At 23.9% G+C, this 19,825-nt stretch overlaps 1 long non-coding RNA gene across 1 annotated transcript; it reads left to right on the top strand.

The window, feature by feature from the left end:
* The first annotated feature begins 496 nt into the window (after nucleotides 1-496).
* On the top strand, nucleotides 497-1,811 carry LOC106374870. Its single transcript, XR_001275128.3, has 4 exons — nucleotides 497-750; nucleotides 964-1,082; nucleotides 1,198-1,265; nucleotides 1,344-1,811. It is a non-coding gene; the product is annotated as an uncharacterized LOC106374870 (long non-coding RNA).
* The last annotated feature ends 18,014 nt before the right edge of the window (nucleotides 1,812-19,825 follow it).

The following is a 19,825-nucleotide window of genomic DNA, read 5'->3' as shown; positions in this document are numbered from 1 at the left end:
TGTTCATTACAATTAATATTTTACCATTAAATATATTAAAATAATATTCTAGATCGATATTCAATTGTCAGTTTTCAACTATTACACATAAAAAAATATTATTAAGTATGCTTTTTTTTTTTGAAAATGTGGTTTTATATTTTAAGTAGGTTATTGTAGTACTTTTTCTTTTCGTAAATTTATTCGAGATGAGATTCCGATCTTTTAAACTAAGATAATTTATGTTCTATAGATAATTATATTTTTTTTACATAACTCTAAAATCTCGGACTTGATTCTTCATATTTTATTAGTTAATTGTGTTACATATACTTCAAACTAAAAATAAAAAATAAAAAATTAAATTTAAAAGTTAGTTATATATAATTTAATATACAAAAATTTATTTACAAATAAAAATAATAAATATAACAAATTTAAATATATTATGCGTGGAGAAAGGATCTAGTCTACGCGGAGAGTTTTTGCTCTCTACTAAGCTTGTCCACGTGTGCATCAATGTGGGGTTCACGTGTGTATCATCGTTTTCTGTTTATGTCTTCACGGGCTTTGCATTTTGGCTGGAAAATCGTCTAGGGTTGCGTACCTCATCTTCCAGATTCTTCGTCGACTGAGACGCTCCCAATTCCTAACTCCTAAGTTTCGTTTTTCAAACTCGATCTCTTCGACTCCTCCACGTTCACTACCGATTTCGCGATATGTCTTCCTGTAACGGATTCTCTAGCCTAATTTATATAGAGTTCCTTGAAGGTAAGCTATCATTTGCTTCAAAACTATTCTCCTCAACTTTTCCCCTTCGGGCTCTGTGTGTATTTGAATATTGAGTTTCTTTTTTAGCTAAAACCAAATTAGGTTGTAGTTTAATGGTTTTTCATCTTGATCTGATTTTTGAATTTTGATTCTGTGGGTTTCCAATTGATTTTTGATCCAATGAAATCGTCTTTAATTGTTTTATTTTTACAGGAGTTGGTCGATCGATATGATTTCTACCCGAACTAAATTTTCGTCGTTGACTGAGGATGGTCCGGTCGTGTTAATGCAACTGGAATGAACGGAAGGATGAAGAGAACTGATTCCATTGAGTATGTCTTGCTATCTGTTTTTGTCTTTTCTTTTCCTTTACAAGAGAATATATAGTAGAGTTTTGCCAATTAATACTTTTTTTATGATTGCACTCAATGCCACTGATTGTTGCAGACAATGAGTTAGAGGCGGGAGATACAGACACAGGAAGAGGCAACTCTTCCTGTGAGACGCCTTCCAATGTAAGTGTTAATGACTCTGATCTCGCTTTCATATCAACTGTGCGGCGGTTTTGTATCTTCTAATCATATCATATTTAGTGGCAGCCAAAACCCAGAAAGAGGTGTTGTGAGATGGCCCAGCTGGATTAGGAAGAATGTCTAGCAGCCGCAGCTAAAGTCGTTGTTGCTTAGATTTATGCAAGAATCTTTTTCCGGGAGAGGTGTTTACGTTTGGGTAAGAGGTTAGAGGCTTCTACGAGTGTAGGACAGGAGTCAGAAGACAAGGTGATGGTTACTAACTAATCCCACGACTAGGAAAAAGTATAAGCATAAGGCGATCGGTCATGCCGGACATGTTATTGATCCTGGCCGTATGCGAGGAAGATGAATCATTCTATATCTATCAGTAGCTTAACTCTCTTCACATCCAATACAATGTGTTTACAGTTCTCTTTATCTTGACTTTGTTGTTGTTGGTTGTTTATCTAATGAATAAGAAATCCAAAGTCATGTAAAAATTAAGTTCCAACAAATGATTACCGAGATTGTATGTTATAGTTACTAATATGTGAATATGGTGAATTCTATGAATGTTATAATCATACGAAAGCATTCAGCCCGAACTTCATTGCCACACCCGAGGAGCTCAACACCGCATGTAGCAAGTGTTTTCACTTCTTTTGGTGTCTGAGTTCATTGAGATGATCATGGGTCTCAACACAGTCGGCCCCCGTTGAGGAGTTCATGTTATTTTTATTTCCAGTTTTTAATGTTTTTATTTTCCCTAATAGTTGTGTTATCGACTTTCTTCTCGAAAGTGACCAGGAACACTAATTTCACAATTCCAGTTGTTTTTTTTTTTTTTTTTTTTTTTGTAATCCAGGGTTCCCCGCTTCGCGGGTCAATCCCTGGACCCGGTCAGGCAGCAGGCCAGCTTCACCCGGGAGGTTTTTCCCTGAGCCCGAAGGCCCAGTACCCGCTTTAGTGTCCAGATGAGGCAGAGTAGTTTCCGCATGGGGGAGATCGAACCCGGATGGTGGTAGCCACCACAGGTCCGTCTTTCCACTTGGACTACCTCGTCCGGACACAATTCCAGTTGTTGCTGAGCGTAGATCCTTTGTTTCATGTTTTCCTATTTCTATAATTAAAAAGGCAATGAAAATTGCCAACAAGAAAAAAATAATTACATTGCCTCTGTTTTAAAACACGTTTGTTCGACCACCTCTGCTATGCTGCCTATACTATTCACACAAAAAAAAACGAACCAGTCCTCTAATCTGATGCCAGTCTATTTAGGTCCCTGATTAAAACACCCACATTTTTCTTCATAAAATGGTGTAATCTACGTTCAACGTGCTCCACATCGCAGCCCGACTGGCACAGTTAACTCTTATTGACATAAACGGCGTCGTCTACAGTTATAGTCTAAATAATCTATGTACCTAACCTACCAAAAACGTGAAACTGATTGAAGAATTGGTTGCATGCATAAACCCCTCTCTATTTTAACGAACATTTATTTAGTTGGTGAAAGTAAATGGAATTGGTTAATATTTTAAATTAAACCCCACAAATTCCATTCAATCTTCATGGTCTGAATCTATAAGTAATTTGTAAAAGAGACCTTTTGAGGCTCCGTAGAGCGTCCACATCAGCGAAAAAAATTCTCCCGAAATATGACATGTGGCATTATTACTTAAAAAATAGAAAATAAATAATAAGTAAATTTGCAATATAAGAAAAAATATATAATAAGTAAATAAACAATATAATAAATAGAAACATTGCATTAAACAATAATAAGTAAATATACAATATAAGGAAAATAAATAATAAGTAAGTATACAATAAAGAAATTAAAAAACTAAATTAAAGATATATCTGAAAAAAGTATAGTAGAATCTATACTAATAAAAGAAACCTTTTGAGGCTCCATAGAACGTCCACATCAGCAAAAAAACTTCTCCCGAAAGATGACATGTGGCATAAAATATAGTTTTACAACATAAAAAATGGAAATACTACATTAAACATATGTAAGATTACCATTTTACAAAAAAAAAAAAAATGTAAACATACAACATAAAAAAATGGAAAAACTACATTAAACATATGTAAGATTACCATTTTTCACTAAAAAAAAACGGTTTATCTCCATAATGTAACATTACTATTTTGTAGAAAAAAAACATTATATATAATTTCGAAAATAATCTATACTAATAAAAGAGACCTTTTGAGGTTCCATAGAGCGTCCACATCAGCAAAAAAACTTCTCCCGAAAGATGACATGTGGCATAAAATATAGTTTTACATTTTAATATTACTAATTTTCAAAAATTATAAATAATATGTAAACATACAGCATAAAAAATAGAAAAAAATACATTAAACATATGTAAAATTACCATTTTTCACTTAAAAAAAACGGTTTATTTCCATAATGTAACATTACCGTTTTATAAAAAAAAAAAAAAAACATTATATATAATTTCGAAAATAATAAATATATGTAAACATACGACATAAAAAATGGAAATACTACATTAAACATATGTAAGATTATCATTTTACATTTTTATTTTTAAAAAATAAAATGTAAACATACAACATAAAAAATGGAAAAACTACATTAAACATATGTAAGATTACCATTTTTCACTAAAAAAAAGACGGTTTATCTCCATAATGTAACATTACTATTTTGTAGAAAAAAACATTATATATAATTTCGAATATAATAAATAATATGTAAACATACAACATAGAAAATAGAATTACTACATTAAACATATGTAAGATTACCATTTTACATTTAAAAATAACAATAATATGGAAACATACAACATAAAAAAAAAAGGAAAAACTACATTAGACATATGTAAGATTACCTTTTTTCACTAAAAAAACGGCTTATCTCCATAATGTAACATTACCATTTTATAAAAAAAACATAAATATAACTATTTGACTATTTGTCCAAGTTCTTCTATTAAACATTGCCGTTTTACATTAAAAATGGAAAAAAACATTAAGGTGATGATAGTTTCAATAGTTTTTAGTTTTAGTTTTTGGTTTTTAGATTTTAGCTTTTGGTTTTAGATTTTAGTTTTTGGTTTTTGGTTTTTAGATTTAGATTTTGGTTTTTGGATTTGCATATTTTTTAAATTTTTTCAAAAATTAACTAATACATTACTTTAAAATAATATAATAAAATAGAAATAAATATTTAGATTTTACAATTGAAATTTATCAAAATGCTGTGATTATTATTTTAAAATAAAATACAATAACATATTTTAATTATTATATTTTTATAAAAAATATATTATAGTAAAATATAAATCATAATATATATATAAAATTACACAAAAATAAAAATATTAAATTTTGAAACTACTTAGAAATTTTTCTTATATAGATTATTTATAATTTTTAAAACTTGAATAGAAATAGTTTTTCTTATATAAATATTATAAATGATAAAAAAATAAAAATACATAAAATTTTGAAACTAATTATAAATTTTTTTATATAAATTATTTATATTTTCTTAAAGTTGAATGACAATTTTTTTTTTTTTTTTTTTACAGCAAACATTTACAGACTCATGTATACTCTATAAACCAAGGTGGTAAATCTACATCCATGTGCACAACGAAAGACAGTTGTTGCCGAGCACTCTGTGCCAAGCTATCCGCCCTTTTGTTCTCCGTCATAGGAACATGAACAATTTCTGAGTTGACAAAACTTTGTCGCAAAGTCTTGATATCTTCCAGGTAGCTTTCAAATGCTGGCCATTCCTCTGGTTCCGAAACCATCTTCACCAGTTGAGAACAATCCGTTGCAAACGTAACTTGAAACTGCCTTAAATTTCGCATACATTCCATCGCCCAAATCAATGCCTCCATCTCCGAATGAAGAGGTGAGAGGGATGCCCTTACATTTCGTGCTCCCAATAAGCCATCAAACCCTGGCAGCGTGCTATGCCATCCTTGTCCTGAAAAAAGATCCTTATCTTTCCAAGAACCAACCGTGAAACACCATCGTCCTATGGTCCCTATATCAGGCCGTACCTGTACTTCCTGTACCAATCTACGATCTTTAATAACTTGTGCCTCAGCCCACAATGTTGATTCCACTTCTGCCAATCTCAGCATGTCTCTTGGGTCCATATCTAAATTACTGAACACTTTGTTGTTCCGACCCTTCCAAATATACCATAATATCTATGCAAACTGGTGATCCACCATTTTTGGATTAAGTCTCCAGAATAGATGATCCATATTAGCAAAAAGAGAGCCAATTGGGAAAATGTTTGGATTTGATGGGATCTTGGATAATGCCCACACTTGACGTGCTGGAGGACATTCAAAAAACACATGGTTTATTGATTCCTCTGCACCTGAATTTTATAATTCAGGATTATATAATATATTTTATTAATAAAACATATTATGTTTTTATAATTTTTTGTTATTTTTAATGTGACTAATAATTATTAAAATTATTCAATTGTTTTATTTATAGAAACTAATAACTAAGTTTTAAAATTAAATAATATTATTTATAAAATATATAAATTTATTTACAGATATGAAACACAAATTAAAATATTTCACATTATTGTTTAAATGATATCTAATGTACAAAATATTTTATGATAATTTTAATTTTTATGAAAATAGTATTTATTAATTATTAATTAATTATAATGTAGTAGTTTCTACAAAAAAAATCAAAATTCGTTTTTCTTCATAAACTGGTTCAACTTTTCAAAAGTTGGTTTTATAGTTTACAGAACTTTATAGGTGATGAATTTAATTTATTAAATTCGTTTTTTACTTAAAACTAAGTTTTCTTAAAAACATACTGAGTTATAAATATCAATGTTGGATTGGTGAGTATAACATGAAGACAAAAATATAAATATTTCATTTTCAAGATAAGAAATTCAGCTTTTATTCAGTTACTTAATATATAATATCTTAAATTATTTTTTTAAAAATATACATAATTTATATATATATATATTAATCTTCCAAACTTAAACTATTATATTATATATGAATAATGTTTTTAAATAAAAATAATTTCTGATTTAAAAAAAAATAAAAAAAACAAATGGTTATTTTCAAATAATGGATATAATTTACATTATACTATCATTTAACAAGTATTAGATACGTTTTGATATATCATTATTTTCTATTTCCAGAAAAAATAAAATTTTCAACATCAATATCGTCTAGGTTAAGTATACTAACAGCACAAATTCAAACATCACAAAAAATATTTACATAAACATTATAATACAATAATTTAATCAAAAATTACAATTCAAAAAAACAATATTCAAAAAAATAGTTATATACTTAATATTTAAAAATCAAAGATATTTTTGCTAAAATTGTACTTACCTGGCCAAGGAGATCGACCATCTTTTTACGGATCGATCGATTGTTGAGCATGTGGACGATCCAAAAATACTCTACAGTTTAATTAAATATCTAAAATATTTATTCCAACACTCAACAGATAGTTTTGCTAAATATGATAACTAGACAGCCAACAAAATTACAAAAAATATTTAAATAGTAAAAAATATGTTAATTTAATGTGTTAAAATTTAAAAATAAATTTTAATTATGACATGAATCTTAACATTTATATAAATATATATCATAACCTAAATATAAATAATTTAACAACTTAAATTAGAAAAAAATAAAAATCCCGGGCGTAGCCCGGGTTAATCCCTAGTCTATACTAATAAAAGAGACCTTTTGAGGCTCCAGGGTACGTCCACATCAGCGAAAAAAACTTCTCCCGAAAGATGACACATGGCATAAACTATAGTTTTACATTTTAATATTACTAATTTTTGAAAATTATAAATAATATGTAAACATACAGCATAAAAAATGGAAAAACTACATTAAACATATGTAAAATTACCATTTTTCACTTTAAAAAAAAGACGGCTTATCTCCATAATGTAACATTTCCGTTTTATAAAAAAAAACAAAAAACATTATATATAATTTCGAAAATAGTAAATATATGTAAACATACAACATAAAAAATAGAAATACTACATTAAACATATGTAAGATTACCATTTTACATTTTTATTTTTAAAAAATAATATGTAAACATACAACATAAAAAATGGAAAAACTACATTAAACATATGTAAGATTACCATTTTTCACTAAAAAAAGGCTTATCTCCATAATGTAACATTACCATTTTATAAAAAAAAAAAAAAAAAAAAAAAAATATAACTATTTGACTATTTGTCCAAGTTCTTCTATTAAACATTGCCGTTTTACATTAAAAATGGAAAAAAACATTAAGATTTAAACATCTATCTTAAAATAAAAAATATAGATACTAACTAAATATAAAGCATAAAAAAAGAGAAATACTTAATATATAGAAAAATAAATAATAATTAAATATTATAAATATATAAATATATGAATTATATATAATAATAAGTAAATGAACAATTTTTAAAATATGGAAAGAGTACATTAAATATTAAACATCTATCTTAAAATGTAAAATATAGATACTAAGTAAATAAAAAGTATAAGAAAAAGAAATACACAACTTAAAAACAATGGAAAATATATATTAATACTTAAACATCTATTTTAAAATGTAAAATATAGATATTACGCAAATAGAAAGTATAAGAAAAGAAAATACAAAATTTAAAAAAATGGAAAAAATACATTAGTATTTAAACATCTATCTTAAAATGTAAATCTATCTTAAAATATAAAATTATTAGTAAATAGAGAGTATAAGAAATAGAAATACACGATGTAAAGAAAAATAAATAATAAGTAAATATATAATATAAGTAAATACGCAATTTAAAAATAAAAAATTACATTAAGATTTAAAAATATACCTTAAAATTTAAAATATAGATATTAGTTAAATAGAAAGTATAACAAATGGAAATATACAATTTAAAGAAAATAGAAAATGTACATTAAGATTTAAATATCTATCTTAAAATGTAAAATAGAGATATTAAGTAAATAAAAAGTACAAAAAATGGAAATACATATACAGGAAAATAAATAATAAGTAAATAATGTAATCCTTACTAATAAAAGAGACATTTTGAGGCTCCATAGAGCGTCCACATCAGCAAAAAAAACTTCTCCCGAAAGATGACACGTGACATAAAATATAGTTTTACATTTTAATATTACTAATTTTCGAAAATTATAAATAATATGTAAACATACAACATGAAAAATGGAAAAACTACATTAAACATATGTAAAATTACCATTTTTCACTTTAAAAAAAGACGGCTTATCTCCATAATGTAACATTACCGTTTTATAAAAAAAAAAAACATTATATATAATTTCGAAAATAATAAATAGGGACCTTTTGAGGCTCCATAGAGCGTCCACATCAGCAAAAAAAATTTCTCCTGAAAGATGACACGTGGCATAAAATATAGTTTTACATTTTAATATTACTAATTTTCGGAAATTATAAATAATATGTAAACATACAGCATGAAAAATAGAAAAACTACATTAAACATATGTAAAATTACCATTTTTCACTTAAAAAAAAGACGGCTTATCTCCATAATGTAACATTACCGTTTTGTAAAAAAAAACAAAAAATATTATATATAATTTCGAAAATAATAAATATATGTAAACATACAACATAAAAAATAGAAATACTACATTAAACATATGTAAGATTACCATTTTACATTTAAAAATAACAATAATATGTAAACATACAACATAAAAAAAATGGAAAAACTACATTAAACATATGTAAGATTACTATTTTTCACTAAAAAAAACGGCTTATCTCCATAACGTAACATTACCATTTTATATATAAAAAAAAAAAAATATAACTATTTGACTATTTGTCCAAGTTTTTTCAATTAAACATTGCTGTTTTACATTAAAAAAAGAAAAAAACATTAAGATTTAAACATTTGTCTTAAAATATAAAATATAGATATTAACTAAATATAAAGTATAAGAAAGAGAAATAATCAATATATAGAAAAATAAATAATAATTAAATATTATAAATATATAAATATATGAATTATATATACAATAATAAGTAAATGCACAATTTTTAAAATATGGAAAGAGTACATTAAATATTAAACATCTATCTTAAAATGTAATTATTGTAAAGGTCAAAACAACAAAGTTTTTAGCAATTTGGATGTTGATCCAAGAGATACGCTTAAACTAGCAGAATTATAATCAACACTTTGGACGGAGGCACATGTAACAAATAATCAAAGGGTTGCAAATCAAGTACATGAAAGAATTGTACCAACAATACCAGAAAAATGGTGTTTCATAGATTGCTCATGGAAAGATAAAGAACAATTCTCAGGACAAGGTTGGTACATCACTTTAGCGGGTTTTGATGGATTGCTAGGGGCACAGAATGTCCGGGCAAGTCTTTCACCTCTTCATTCGGAGGTAGAAGCGCTAATTTGGGCAATGGAATGCATGAGGAATTTACTGCAATTTCATGTCACATTTGCGACAGACTGTTCTCAATTGGTAAATATTGTTTCGGAACCAGAAGAATGGCCAGTGTTTGACAACTATCAGGAAGACATTAAGCTGCTAAAAAGAAGCTTTCTAAACTCAGAGATCGTTCATGTACCTCATACGGAAAATCCAAAGGCGGATAGTTTAGCACACAATGCTAGGAAACAACCGTCTTTCGTCGTTCACATGGACAGAGTTACCGGTTTGGTTTACAGAGTCAGCATGAGTCTGTAAATGATTGATGTAAAAAAAAGACATAAAAATATTAGTATAAAAATAAATAATAAGTAATATTATTATGATATTTTATTTTTATTCTAATATTATAATAGATTTATAATTTAATATTATGTAATATTTTAATATTATTGTTAGTAATATTAATCATATAGAAATGTTATATATTATAATAATTAAATATAAAATATAAGAAAATAAATAAGAAGTAAATATAGTATATAAGAAATAAAATATTATACTAAATATATATCGTAATATTATGATTGATATAAAAGCAAGAAATTTAGAATAAATAACTATACAAAATAAGAGAAGATAAACAGTAAGTAAATATAAAATATAAAAATAGAAAAACTAAATTAAACATTTATCTGAATTAAACATTTTTAAAGAGTAAAAATACATTTATGCTATAAGGTTAAGTTAGACTTGGAGTTTAGAGTTATGGGGTGTAGTTTTGTGGATATGATTTCAAATTTTTAAAAATAAAAATGAAATATTAAAATTTTTAAAATAAAATGGGCTATTTTGGTCATTTCCTTATTGATGACTATTTTTTGACAAAAACTGAAAAACGACTATTTGAAAGAATTGCCCTACAAATTAAGAAAAATTAATTAATAAGTAAATATCTAATATAAAAAATGGAAAACTATACGAAACATCTATATGAAAAATGTATAGTTTTCTGTTTTTTTAAAAAGAAATAACTATTCACACAAACATACAATTTAGAATTTTATTGTTGTTCAGAATACAACGTCCAAATGAATAGCTATATAGTTAACATTTAAAAATCAAAATAGCTCTGCGCGTAGCGCGGATTAACTATTAGAATAAAATGCGTCCACCTCAGCGAAAAAATTCTCCCAAAATATGACATGTGGCATTATTACTTAAAAAATAGAAAATAAATAATAAGTAAATTTGAAATATAAGGAAAAATATATAATAAGTAAATAAACAATATAAGAAATAGAAACATTACATTAAACAATAATAGGTAAATATACAATATAAAGAAAAATAAATAATAAGTAAATATACAATATAATAAATAGAAATATTACATTAAACATCTATCATAATATTATCATTTGATATAAAAAAAAAATTAGAATAAGTAAATATACAATTGATAAATGAAAAAAATAAATTAAACATCTATAAAATAATCTATACTAATAAAAGGGACCTTTTGAGGCTCCATAGAGCACCCACATCAGCGAAAAAAATTTCTCCCGAAAGATGACACGTGGCATAAAATATAGTTTTACATTTTAATATTATAAATTTTTGAAAATTATAAATAATATGTGAACATACAGCATAAAAAATGGAAAAACTACATTAAACATACGTAAAATTACCATTTTTCACTAAAAAAAAAAGACCGCTTATCTCCATAATGTAACATTACCGTTTTATAAAAAATATATATATATTATATATAATTTCGAAAATAATAAATATACGTAAACATACAACATAAAAAATGAAAATACTACATTAACCATATGTAAGATTACAATTTTACATTTTTATTTTTTAAAAATAATATGTAAACATACAACATAAAAAATAGAAAAACAACATTAAACATACGTAAGATTATCATTTTTCACTAAAAAAAAATGGCGTATCTCCATAATGTAACATTACTATTTTGTAAAACAAAAATGGCGTATCTCCATAATGTAACATTACTATTTTGTAAAAAAAAACATTATATATAATTTCGAAAATAATAAATAATATGTAAACATACAACATAAAAAATAGAAATACTACATTAAACATATGTAAGATTACCATTTTACATTTAAAAATAAAAATAATATGTAAACATACAACATTAAAAAAATGAAAAAACTACATTAAACATATGTAATATTACCATTTTTCACTAAAAAAAAAGGCTTATCTCCATAATGTAATATTACCATTTTATAAAAATCATAAATATAACTATTTGACTATTTGTCCAAGTTTCTTCTATTAAACATTGCCGTTTTACATTAAAAATGAAAAAAACATTAAGATTTAAACATCTATCTTAAAATATAATATATAGATATCAACTAAATATAAAGTATAAGAAAGGGAAATACTCAATATATAGAAAAATAAATAAAAAGTAAATATTATAAAATATAAATATATGAATTATATATACAATAATAAGTAAATGCACAAATTTTAAAATATGAAAAGAGTACGTTCTTTTGAGGCTCCATAGAGCGTCCACATCAGCAAAAAAAACTTCTCCCGAAAGATGACACGTGGCATAAAATATAGTATTACATTTTAATATTATTAATTTTCAAAAATTATAAATAATATGTAAACATACAGCATAAAAAATGAAAAAAACTACATTAAACATATGAAAAATTATCATTTTTCACTTAAAAAAAAAACGGCTTATCTCCATAATGTAACATTACCGTCTTATAAAATAAAAAATATTGTATATAATTTCGAAAATAATAAATATACGAAAACATACAACATAAAAAATGGAAATACTACATTAAACATATGTAAGATTACAATTTTACATTTTTATTTTTAAAAAATAATATGTAAACATACAACATAAAAAATGGAAAAACAACATTAAACATATGTAAGAATATTATTTTTCACTAAAAAAAACGGCTTATCTCCATAATGTAACATTACTATTTTGTAAAAAAAAAACATTGTATATAATTTCGAAAATAATAAATAATATGTAAACATACAACATAAAAAATTGAAATACTACATTAAACATACGTAAGATTACCATTTTACATTTAAAAATAACAATAATATGTAAACATACAACATAAAAAAAATGGAAAAACTACATTAAACATATGTAAGATTACTATTTTTCACTAAAAAAAACGGCTTATCTCCATAACGTAACATTACCATTTTATAAAAAAAAAAAAACATAAATATAACTATTTGACTATTTGTCCAAGTTTTTTCAATTAAACATTGCTGTTTTACATTAAAAAAAGAAAAAAACATTAAGATTTAAACATCTATGTTAAAATATAAAATATAGATATTAACTAAATATAAAGTATAAGAAAGAGAAATACTCAATATTTAGAAAAATAAATAATAAGTAAATATTATAAAATATAAATATATGAATTTTATATACAATAATAAGTAAATGCACAAATTTTAAAATATGGAAAGAGTACATTAAATATTAAACATCTATCTTAAAATGTAAAATATTGATATTAAGTAAATAGAAAGAAAAAGAAAAAAGAAATACACAACTTAAAAACAATGGAAAAAGTATATTAATATTTAAACATATATTCTAAAATGTAAAATATAGATATTACGCAAATAGAAAGTATAAGAAAATGAAATACATAATTTAAAAAAATGGAAAAATACATTAGTATTTAAACATCTATCTTAAAATGTAAATCTATCTTAAAGTATAAAATTATTAGTAAATAGAAAGTATAAAAAATAAAAATACACAATATAAAGAAAAACAAATAATAATTAAATATATAATATAAGTAAATACGCAATTTAAAAATGGAAAATTTCATTAAAATTTAAAAATATATCTTAAATTTTAAAATATAGATATTACGTAAATAGAAAGAATAACAAATGGAAATATAAAATTTAAAGAAAATGGAAAATGTACATTAATATTTAAACAACTATCTTAAAATGTAAAATAGATATTAAGTAAATAAAAAGTCCAAGAAATGGAAATACATATACAGGAAAATAAATAATCAGTAAATAATGTAAATATATAATATATGAATTATATATATAATAATAAGTAAATACACATTTTTTTTTAAAAAATGAAAAAAATTAATTAAGCATTAAACATCTATCTTAAAATGTAAAATATATAATATAAGTATACATTTCTTTCCTCGCCGAATCAGGTATTGGTTCATGTTGGTTTAGTATTGTTTTTGGTTTATTAACCGTTTTAGGATGATCCTATTGTAAATATAATTTAAGTTGGTTTAGCATATATTATGCTTAAAATAACTTAAATTAAATAATAGTAATATTATGCTTAAAATATAATTTTAGAGAGCTTTCAAAAATAGTTTACAGAACATTATAGGTGATGAATTTAATTTATTAAATTCGTTTATTACTTAAAACTAAGTTTTTTTAAAAACATACTGACTTATAAATATCAATGCTGGATTGATGAGTATAACATGAAGACAAAAATATAAATATTTCATTTTCAAGATAAGAAATTCAGTTTTTATTCAGTTACCCAATATATAATATCTTAAATTATTTTTTTAAAAATATACATAATTTATATATATAGATTAATCTTCCAAACTTAAACTATTATATTATATATGAATAATGTTTTTAAATAAAAATAATTTCTGATTTAAAAAAAATTAAAACAACAAATGATTATTTTCAAATAATGGATGTAATTTACATTATACTATCATTTAACAAGTATTAGATACGTTTTGATATATCATTATTTTCTATTTCCAGAAAAAATAAATTGTTAAACATCAATATCGTCTAGGTTAAGTATACTAAGAGCACAAATTCAAACATCACAAAAAAATATTTACATAAACATTATAATACAATAATTTAATCAAAAAATACAATTAAAAAAAACGATATTCAAAAGAATAGTTATATACTTCATATTTGAAAATCAATGATATTTTTGCTAAAATTGTACTTACCTGGCCAAGGAGATCGACCATCTTTTTACGGATCGATCGATTGTTGAGCATGTGGTCGATCCGAAAATACTCTATAGTTTAATTAAATATCTAAAACATTTATTCCAACACTCAACAGATAGTTTTGCTAAATATGATAACTAGATTGCCAACAAAATTACAAAAACATATTTAAATAGTAAAAAATATGTTAATTAAATGTGTTAAAATTTAAAAATAAATTTTAATTATGATATGCATCTTAACATTTATATAAATATATATCATAACCTAAATATAAATAATTTAACAACTTAAATTAGAAAAAATTAAAATCTCGGGCGTAGCCCGAGTTAATCCCTTGAATTAGCTATATAACTAATTCACATAGAGCGTCCACATCAGCGAAAAAATTCTCCCAAAATATGACATGTGGCATTATTATTTAAAAAATAGAAAATAAATAATAAGTAAATTTGAAATATAAGGAAAAATATATAATAAGTAAATAAACAATATAAAAAATAGAAACATTACATTAAACAATAATAGGCAAATATACAATATAAAAAAAAATAAATAATAAGTAAATATACAATATAATAAATAGAAATATTAAATTAAACATCTATCATAATATTAACATTTGATATAAAAAAAAAATTAGAATAAGTAAATATACAATTGAGAAATGAAAAAATCGGGACCTTTTGAGGCTCCATAGAGCGTCCACATCAGCGAAAAAATTCTCCCAAAATATTACATGTGGCATTATTATTTAAAAAATAGAAAATAAATAATAAGTAAATTTGAAATATAAGGAAAAATATATAATAAGTAAATAAACAATATAAGAAATAGAAACATTACATTAAACAATAATAGGTAAATACACAATATAAAGAAAAATAAATAATAAGTAAATATACAATATAATAAATAGAAATATTAAATTAAACATCTATCATAATATTATCATTTGATATAAAAAAAAATTAGAATAAGTAAATATACAATTGAGAAATGAAAAAATAAATTAAACATCTATAAAATAATAACTGAATACCAAATATAAGAAATCAAAATATTATACTAAACATTATCGTATTAAACATTATCTTATTAATAGAAGAAGTAAATATAAAAGATAAGAAAAATAAATAATAAGTAAATATAGTATATAAGAAATAAAAATATTACATTAAATATATATCGTAGTATTATCATTGATATAAAAATAAAAAATAAGAAAAGATAAACATTAAGTAAATACACAATATAAAAATGGATAAAAGTAAATTTACATTATAAAAATATTACACTAAACATCAACTATAATATTAGAATAAGTAAATATAAAATATAAAAAAAATAAATTATAAGTAAATATACAATATAAAGATACAAAAAATACATTAACCTTAATCTGAAAAATATATAATAATGTAAATAATAAGTAAATATATAATATAAGAAATATAAATATTACATTAAACATCTATCGTAATATTATGATTTGATATAAAACAAAACAATTAGATAAATAAATATACAATATAAGAAATAAAAAAACTACATTAAAAGTCTATCTGAAAATGTATAGTTTAACATTTTATTATTTTCAAATACTTTTGTAAGTAAATATACAATATAAGAAAAATAAGCATAGAATATAAGATAATATTTTTATCACATTAAACATCTATCATAATATTATCATTTGATATAAAAACAAGAAAATTAGAATAAGTAAATTTATAGTATAAGAAAAAAAAGGTAAAATACAATTAAGAAATGAAAAGACTAAATTAAACCTATCCCTGAAAAAATGTATAGTAAAATAAATAATAAGTAAATATACTATATAAGAAATACAAGTATTATATTAAACATCTATCGTAATATTAGAATAAGTAAATATACAGTATAAGGAAAAATACAAAATAAGTAAATATATAATATTAGAACTGGAAAAACTAAATTAAACATCTATCTGAAAAATGTATAGTAAAATAAATAATTAGTAAATATAGACTATAAGACATAAAAATATGGATCATTTGTTTTGGAGAGTTAATCCAAAAATGGAGGATCACCAATTTGCGTGGATATTATGGTATATTTGGAAAGGTCGAAACAACAAAGTTTTTAGCAATTTGGATGTTGATCCAAGAGATACGCTTAAACTACCGGAATTAGAATCAACACTTTGGGCAGAGGCACATGTAACAAATAATCAGAGGGTTGCAAATCAAGTGCATGAAAGAATTGTACCAACAATACCAGAAAAATGGTGTTTCATAGATTGCTGATGGAAAGATAAGGAACAATTCTAAGGATAAGGCCGGTACATCACTTTAGCAGGTTTTGATGGATTGCTAGGGGCACAGAATGTCCGGGCAAGTATTTCACTTCTTCATTCGGAGGTAGAAGCGCTAATATGGGCAATGGAATGCATGAGAAATTTACGGTAATTTCAGGTCACATTTGCGACAGTTTGTTCTCAATTGATAAAGATGGTTTCGGAACCAGAAGAATGGCCAGCGTTTGATAATTATCAGGAAGACATTAAACTGCTGAAAAGAAGCTTTCTAAACTCAGAGATCATTCATGTACCTCAGACAGAAAATCAAAAGGCGGATAGCTTAGCACGCAGTGCTAGGAAACAACCGTATTTCGTCGTTCACATGGACAGAGTTACCGGTTTGGTTTACAGAGTCAGCATGAGTTTGTAGATGATTGATGTAAAAAAAAAGACATAAAAATATTAGTATAAAAATAAATAATAAGAAATATTATTATGATATTTTATTTTTATTCTAATATTATAATAGATTTATAATTTAATGTTATGTAATATTTTAATATTATTGTTAGTAATATTAATCATATAGAAATGTTATATACTATAATAAGTAAATATAAAATATAAGAAAAAATAAATAATAAGCAAATATAGTATATAAGAAATAAAATATTATATTAAATATATATCATAATATTATGATTGATATAAAAGCAAAAAAATTATAATAAATAACTATACAAAATAAGAGAAGATAAACAGTAAGTAAATATACAATATAAAAAATAGAAAAACTAAATTAAACATTTATCTGAATTAAACATTTATTAAAGAGTTAAAATACATCTATGCTATAAGGTTAAATAAACTATACTTAGGGTTTAGAGTTATGGAGTGGAGTTTTGTGGATATGATTTCAAAGTTTGAAAAATAAAATAGAAATATTAAAATTTTCAAAATAAAATGGGTTATTTTGGTCATTTCCTTATTGATGACTATTTTGTGACAAAAACTTAAAAACGAATATTTGAAAGAGTTGTCCTACAAATTAAGAAAATTTAAATAATAAGTAAATATGTAATATTAAAAATGGAAAACTATACAAAACATCTATATGAAAAATGTATAGTTTTCTGTTTTTTTCTAAAGAAATTACTATTCACACAAACATACAATTTAGAATTTTGTTGTTGTTCAGAATACAACGTCCAAATGAATAACTATATAGTTAACATTTAAAAATCAAAATAGCTCCGCGCGTAGCGCGGATTAACTCCTAGTCTATACTAATAAAATGGACCTTTTGAGGCTCCGTAGAGCGTCCAAATCAGCGAAAAAAATTCTCTCCAAAGATGACACGTGGCATTAACAAAAAAAGATACATATAAAGAAAAATAAATAATAAGTAAATATATAATATAAGAAATATAAATGTTACATTAATAAAAGAGAGCTTTTGAGGCTCAATAGAGCGTCCACATCAGCGGGAAAAAATTATTCTAAAAGATGACACGTGGCATTAACAAAAAAAAAATACATATAAAAAAAATAATATGGAATATGGAATCTATACGAATCTATACTAATAAAAGGGAGCTTTTGAGGCTCCATAGGGCGTCCACATCAGCTCTATACTAATAAAAGGGAGCTTTTGAGGCTCCATAGGGCGTCCACATCAGCGGAAAAAATTTATTCTAAAAGATGACACGTGGCATTAACAAAAAAAAATACATATAAAGAAAAATAAATAATAAGTAAATCTATAATATAAGAAATATAAATGTTACATTAATAAAAGGGAGCTTTTGAGACTCCATAGGGCGTCCACATCAGCGGGAAAAATTTATTCTAAAAGATGACACGTGGGATTAACAAAAAAAAAATACATATAAAAAAAATAATATGGAATATGGAATCTATACTAATCTATACTAATAAAAGGGAGCTTTTGAGGCTCCGTAGGGCGTCCACATCAGCGGGAAAAATTTATTCTAAAAGATGACACGTGGCATTAACAAAAAAAAATACATATAAAGAAAAATAAATAATAAATAAATATATAATATAAGAATCTATACTAATAAAAGGGAGCTTTTGAGGCTCAATGGGGCGTCCACATCAGCGGGAAAAATTTATTCTAAAAGATGACACGTGGCATTATTATTTAAAAAATAGAATATAAATAATAAGTAAATTTGCAATATAAGGAAAAATAAATAATAAGTAAATAAAAAATATAAAAAATAGAAACATTGCAATAAAGAATAATAAGTAAATATACAATATAAGGAAAATATATAATAAGTAAATATATAATTAAGAAATAAAAAAAAACTAAATTAAAATTATAATGCAGACATGAATTATAAAGAATATTACAATAAGAAAATATAAAACATATGAAAAATAAAGAATAAGTAAATATACAATATAAGAAATACAAAAAATATATTAAACATCTATCTGGAAATCCTTACTAATAAAAGGAACCTTTTGAGGCTCCATAGAGCGTTCACATCAGCCAAAAAAACTTATTCCGAAAGATGACACGTGACATAAAATATAGTTTTATATTTTAATATTACTAATTTTCGAAAATTATAAATAATATGTAAACATACAGCATAAAAAATGGAAAAACTACATTAAACATATGTAAAATTATCATTTTTCACTTAAAAAAAAGACGGCTTATCTCCATAATGCAACATTACCGTTTTATAAAAAAAAACATTATATATAATTTAG

Source organism: Brassica napus, chromosome C4 (genome assembly GCF_020379485.1).
Source record: "Brassica napus cultivar Da-Ae chromosome C4, Da-Ae, whole genome shotgun sequence".
Taxonomy (NCBI): Eukaryota; Viridiplantae; Streptophyta; class Magnoliopsida; order Brassicales; family Brassicaceae; genus Brassica; species Brassica napus.
Note: the sequence above shows the minus strand (reverse complement) of the source record. Positions and strands in the feature narration are given on the sequence as shown.